Raw genomic sequence first — 7095 nt, 5'->3', positions numbered from 1 at the left:
CTATCATGTCCTCCTCTCATTCCTCCCCCCAATCTCTGCCTCTGACCCAGAACTCTTTCCCTCCCCTCCTGGCTGCTGGGCCGCACAGGGTCCCACTGTAATTGGTTTAGACATAATTTACTGCCCACTTGGTAATGTAGCATTTCAGCATCTGATAAAAATCATATCAAGTCGCAGCGCTGGCCGCCACGGCTTGAAAGGGTCTCATTGTAATCATTTAGATACCAGAAGAGGTTCCTGCTCTCTTTCACTCAGCTTCGCTCGGTTACTCCCCCCCCCGTCAGCCTCTGTACTGCTGTTCTCTCTACGAGGACTGAAATATAAATCAATGTATTCACTTTTATGTATATTTCACCCACATGTAAAACTCCCTGATGACATTTCCCTATTTATTTCTTCACTTTCTTTTCTTCCATTTTTTTTTTTATTTTTTACTGCAAACCATTTTTCAGGGTCAGGACTAAACGTTGAAACGATAATTGTGGCTGCTGTTACTCGCTTGACTTCTCAGGGTAATAATATTCTTGTTTCCTTTATTCTTTAGAGACAGGGCAGGAGGAAGAAATGCAGTGTTTTGCAAAAAATAATAAAAACACTTCAAAGTGGTTCTCATTTCATGATGTTGCAAACTCAAACTTCAATGTATTTTATTGGGGTTTTATGAAATACACTTACAAAAAGTCTAAAATTGTGAAGTACGAGGTAAAATATACATTACTTACAACATGTTTTACAAATAAAAATCTAGAAAAATGTCTACTAAACGGGGTATGTAATTCAATCACTGTATGAATATCCTGGTTTGTTAGAAATCATTAAGGACCAGCCAATGTAATGAAGAACAAGGAACACAGTAGACAGATCAGGGGGAAAGTTGTGAAGAAGTTTCATGCAGGTTTATACCAAAGCCTTGAAAATCTCAAGCAGCACTGTTCAGTCCATGACCCAAAAATAGAACAAGTACAACAACAGCAAACCTACGAAGCCATGACCTTACCTAAACTGACAGGCAAGTGGATTATGAGTCAGAGAAGCAACATAGAAGGCCGTAGTAACTCTGGGGCAGTGGCAGAGATCCAAAGGTCAGGTGGGGCAATTTTTGGATAAGAATAACTTTTCCACTGATACATATTCAATGGAGTTAAACTCGACTCTACTTGGTTCAGGATTTTGTTCTTTCATTATAACTGCATAGCAGCTCTGTGTGGGTGGTGTTATCCACGGAGGGCGGCCCCAGAGTCTGGATAAACAATCGACTTAAACACAACAAACACAAAAGCACCTCATTGTTAGACAACACTGTTGTTTTCAATGACGCTATTTTCTCTAAAGCTACCAGTAAGCTCAGGCCTTGTTGTAAGTTTTTACAAAAGGCGAAGTCTTTCTTGTGTGACCACCACTGCCTCCACCCCCCAGTGACTGGAAGTCGTCTGACATTGTGTTTTGAGCCTGACTTGGAACGCTTGCATTCCCAATGAAGTAGGTCCTAAAAATGCAGTCGGTCCCACATATCTGTTATAGTTTGTTCTAGGTTGTTTCTTGTAATGTGACAAAACAAGAAAAGGTGTGAGAGGAACAGTGATTGCACAAACACACCTCATGCTTCCTTCAGGACTGAAACAGACATAAAAAGTATCAAAATGAACAATAAGTTATAATATGTTGGAATTAACAAAACTGTAGAAGAAACAGTCCTGTACACTGTTTTGTTATTGCGTCTTAGTAAATTCTGCATTCATAGTAGCCCAGACCGCTCCAGTTAAAACGCTAACAGGATATTGAGATAATTAGCAGGATGCGTAAGGATATGAACTTTGGGTTCAATTGCATGTGAAAGGACTTTTCTTCCAGGCTTATGAGAGCGGAAAGGAGACTTATGAACCAGCTAATCCAATGATAACACTAATTGCCTCTTAGCTTGCAGATTTTCAAACTATATGTATATACAGTATATATATACATATATATATATATATGTATATATATATATTTAAGCCCATAGCATGATTTAGAAGACTGATATTTAGACACTGCACTGTGAACCGGTGATGTAGTCTTATCAGTAAATTAAAATTTAAATAGAGATTTTTCTGCATGTTTTACCCAATAAGCCTATTATAAAAACTAATTTTAAAATAACCTAATACTGTTTTCCCTTTTAGAAGGAGTGATTAGGATCAAAATTTCCACCCACCCACCGAGCTGAAAGAGGGTGGAAAAGAAATCCTCATCGCCTGGCGGTGGTATTTGAGATGGAAATTTAGTGGAGCCAGTTCCTATTCCCAGGTCCTGCAGTGGATCCCTATAAGTGCACAATTTGCCATGTGTTTTATGAGCGGCACTAAATCTGGGTTTTATCAGTGTTAGGGAAAATTCCAGGGGCTCTCCTTGGGTGTCATTAACATTCGGAGCGACAGCCAAGAAGGTCCGTCCACTTGCTTCAGAGCTCATCTGCCGCCTGCCTGAACACAGAAAAGAAGAAACGGAGAGCAAAAGATAAGTATCTAAACACTAAGCAGGGTCTTTGAGCAGAGAACATTTTAGATTAAGGAGGAAGGTGACCAGGTAGCAATCACAACCTCAGCACTACCTGCTTGAAAGGAGGTTCTTTACTATAAAATCAGCTGAGTTGAAGTAGTTGTTCATTTTAATAAACATTTTTAAACAATAAACACTATTTTCATGAAGTTTCATCAGATGCTTTTTCTTATCCTTTTGGAAATAATCTCTGTTAGTAGCTAATTTCTCTGACGTGCAATGTATAATTAACATTTGTTGTCAAATTTAACTGACAGGCAAACAAATCTGTTAGAGATAAAAGTATAAAAAGAAATTAAAGGCTGCAGTAACCTGATTTAATTTGGTTCAGTGTCACCATTTAATCTTTTGAGTTTCCAATAACAATTCTTGTGAATCAGATTAGCATGAAATAAAGTTCAGCTGTCCTGGTAGGACCTTATCAAATTGTGTTACATTTGCAAAACATCTTGTTCTGTAAGGGTGTCAGTCAAGGGAAGGTTGAAGAGGGAAGGAACGAAGAAAACATTTATCAATCATTGGAGGAAACTGGTGTTACAAGAACTGTACATTTCCCCAAAAGTTTGGGAAAGAAGAGGTGGGAGCTGGTCAGGAAGAGCCCAGAGCGATACTGTCCTACATGGACTGGTCGTGTTCTGAGTATGACAACAATCTCACCATATTTCCTAGACCAGCATGTAGGGTTGTGAGACAGAAGGCTTTTCATTCAAAGAGAGCATCCAGGACTAGCAAAAATGCTCCTGAACGGTGTAAAATAATGTTGTAGGAACCAAGACTTGAAGTTCATGGCCACAATTTGAAAGGTTTGGCATCACCAAAAGAACAACATGACCACTGTTCAATTTGGACAGAATTATGCAGTGAAACTACTTCTCTCCAGATAAATTTGAGGGTTTGTTGTTTTTTTTTTGTCAAGTTAGAGCAAATCTAGAACATGCTGTGTGCTTTCTTCTGATGACTTTATGACAGGAAAATTTTATTTTTGCAAAGACTTTGCAAGAGTGCAGAAGTAAATCTGACAGAAAGTCTCTGACCACCTGAAGAGGACGGAGGACAAGAGGAGTTCTGATAATCTGCTAGATTTAGAGAACAAGGCAAAGTAGACAAATATTTCCAAGTCACAATGTGGGATGATAATGCACTGATTTTGGGAATCAGGTCCGTGAGCAGTCAGGAAGACATGACTTTTTTGTGTGTCTTTTATTACAGAGATCCAACACGGGACATGACATCGCCAAACTGTTTCTCCAGCGTGTTCTTAGAAAAGAAGCACTTCCTGTTCCACACCCTACACTCAGTCAGTCCCAGCACTTCTCTCTCTGCTCAGTTTACAGACATCAAACATCAAGAAACCACCCTAAAAAAGGTCTAGTATTTTTTATCATTTTTATTTTGTCCATTTTAAAACATAAACTAGCAATATAATGAGTTGCTAGAGGGTTCGTGTAAGCTAATTATATTAGAAACTGTAAAATTTGATGTAAAAATAAGATGTTTTGCTTTGTGCAATAGTAAATGTTTCAGAAATTTAGATGTTTTAAAACAGGAATGTAAAATAAAACACCCCAGAGAACTGGAAAAAAAAACTCTGGGTATCTATTTTGAAAGTCTGTAAAAGTTTTTCTTTGGGAAGAACCAGTGAACAGGTTGACAATGATTGTTCTGTTTTCTCAGCGTCCTCAGGGAAGCAAGTCAGAAGAAGATGACTGGTCTTGCTTGATAAATGCAAAACTGAAGTTTAGTTCTATCCTAATTATCTGTTAATGATTCCCTATTTCCTTTGGTTTTGCTTCTTTTCTATGCAATTCTGCTCGACCCAAACAGGTGGGGAATATTAGACCGTCATATAACACTCTAATGGGATAGCTTTGCCTTCACTCAATGGGCTAAACAAAGTGCCTTACTGGAAGAATAACCACAAACCACCAACCAGTCCATGATCCAACCATTTAGGTTGTTTGGATGCATCAGTGTCCACCAGGCTGCATGAGCACCAGCTTGAATCGGCTAAATCAGGCGTCAGCTGAGGTTAACCTTCTCGTCTGTTTGGTGTGCCTGTGAGCCGTCAAAATGCTGAAACTCTCCACCACCGCAGGGCCGCCATCCAGGGGTGAGCCATTAGTACTCATTGTGAAAAGTGAGTTTTTAAGTGCTCGCTAAATCAAAGGCAGGCTTATATTTTCTGAGGAGGAAGGACTTGGGAGTAAATAGGTGGTTTTCCTGCTCATTCCAAAGTAAATAAGATAGAAAACTGCTTCCATCTACTTCGGAGCTCAGCCGTCTGGGTTCTATTTACACCGCCAGCTATTAGCCATCTCGCACCATCACATTTATGACCGTGTGCACAGATGAAAGGTATTTGTACGCATGGAGAAAAACCTTGAGAGAGGCCAAGTCTTGTTTAGCTGAAATAATAGAAAAGAGATTATCGATGCATGTGGTTGTCTGCTTAAATGCCCAACCTCTGACTTGATAGTTTTAACAACTTAATAGCTTGTACAAAAGGGCAAAAGTGAGGCCCATTATGCTGGGAAAAATGCAATCTGTTCATAGGACTGGAAACAATTTCACAAGCCAAGCTGCAAGTTAAATGGTTTTGTTTTTTTCCTTTTTATGGCTTGGGCTCGTTTAGAACAGCTCTTAGAAATCAGGTGTCATTGGCAAACAAAGTAATTACATTTTAATCCCAACTAATATGTTTCAAAACTGTGTAATGAAACAATTAATACTCAGTGCCGCCTCCAATCTCCCACGCCTGCAGGCGATGGAAAGCTGCCAAACCTTCGCAATCCTCGGCACCCTAAATGAAAACACAAATGAAACTGTATATCCATCGGCGAGGTGGCGCTGACATCATCGCTTCGCCTGTGATACGTCGACTCTCTTCACACAAGAGCGTGCACTTGATAAGACTTGTGGCCACTTAAGAGGCTTTCTAGTGGTTTTCATCAACTGTCAAGTGTCAAGTGCGGTTCTTTGGCTTTGTTATAATAAAATCCCCCCCTTTAGCTGTCACTGATCCACAGAGGTCCCCTCATCTACCGAAATTCGCTCTAATGTCAAGCCATGAGGGATTAACTTCAGGGCAATAACACGCAATTAGATTTATTTCCCCCCTCTTAAGCCTGTTAGGCCACAGCTGAGCAGTCGGTGGTCATGCTTTAGCTGAATTTAATTGTGTTTCTTATGCCCAATGAGCTGTATACCGCGGGGGGTGGGAGGGATGAACAGATCCTTGTTTCGCAGGAATATACACCTTTAAAGAGTTCACAAGTGGACGAGGCGATCGTGGCTCTGAGGCAGTGCTGTGCTGCCAGCATGGGAGAGGTGGGGACTCTGTGAACTGCAAAGTGAAACTGACACCACCTCTAATCGTTTCACTTTATATGCCTTTCACGGACTCACTAATCCTGTTACGCAAAGATAAAGATGTGTCTTCCACTCTGAGCCCCTGTGCTGCTCTGACAAAGGCCTTTTCTTGCCTTTGTCGATGCATAGCTTCATCCTTTCTTTGCCGGTCAAGGGCCAGAACAGAAAGGAGAAAACATCGATGCAAACTTGGTGCTTTTGGTATCAAATGTAAGAAAAGGGCTTTTTTCAGCAACGACTGGTGACCCGAAAGTGGGAAGGTGCCTCTAACATGAATAATTACTGACTGTTCAGGGCTAGAAACATTTCTTTTTCCAAACAGGACAATAAAAGTAAAATCAACACTCTTTGGTGTGGAAATTGTTACTGAGCAAAGAACAGTAGACCTTTCAAGATGTTTTATTTAAAAAGGAAACTTTATTCCCTGGGACACATCTAGAGACTGGTGTGGTTCTTTCAGGCTGCAGGAGAGGGAGAGAGAGCAAAGCCACAGTAGAAAACAGAAAAGCTGAAGGGGAATACAGTTTTATTCTTTGAGCTTTCAGTCAAATGCGAGAATTGAAAATTTTGGCAGCTCTCTGGATAACTTTCTCACACATGGTACCAGGTCGACTTGGCTTCTAATATAAATCACTACTGATAAGATATAAAAAAATATCTTGACTACAATTCATATATTCTTTTCTAAAGTCCCTAATGAGAAATCCAAAAGAACTATAAACTTCGGTTAGCCAAAGCTTCACACAAAAGCAAGGATAACAAATTGACAATAAAAATCATACTAGATTGATTGTTTGTTTACTTGTTCAATTTTGATGCAGTTGAGAAACAAATTCATTACTTAAGAAATTATTCACAAAAAGATATAAATGTGTTCAGATGCATATTTATAGTAAAAAAAGAAATAACAGGGAAACTTCAAGAAAATATGGTTCACTGTTATTGCTTTCACCAACTTTGTCCAATACTCAACTTTAAAACGGTGCATTGAGATAGGCATGACTAATGACAAGTCTCACGCAGAGCTTTGTTTGGTCAGAGTTAATAGTCTCTCAGGCTTCGGCGCAACCCTTTGCTCAGTTTCTGATTGTGGCATTGTCTCTCTCTGCCTTTGGTCCTCAATGAACTGAATGCAGCTCAGTCACACAGCAGAGCAGTGCATCGGAACAGCTTGTGAGCAGCCACACA

Source organism: Xiphophorus hellerii, chromosome 20, assembly GCF_003331165.1.
Source record: "Xiphophorus hellerii strain 12219 chromosome 20, Xiphophorus_hellerii-4.1, whole genome shotgun sequence".
NCBI lineage: Eukaryota > Metazoa > Chordata > Actinopteri > Cyprinodontiformes > Poeciliidae > Xiphophorus > Xiphophorus hellerii.
Note: the sequence above shows the minus strand (reverse complement) of the source record.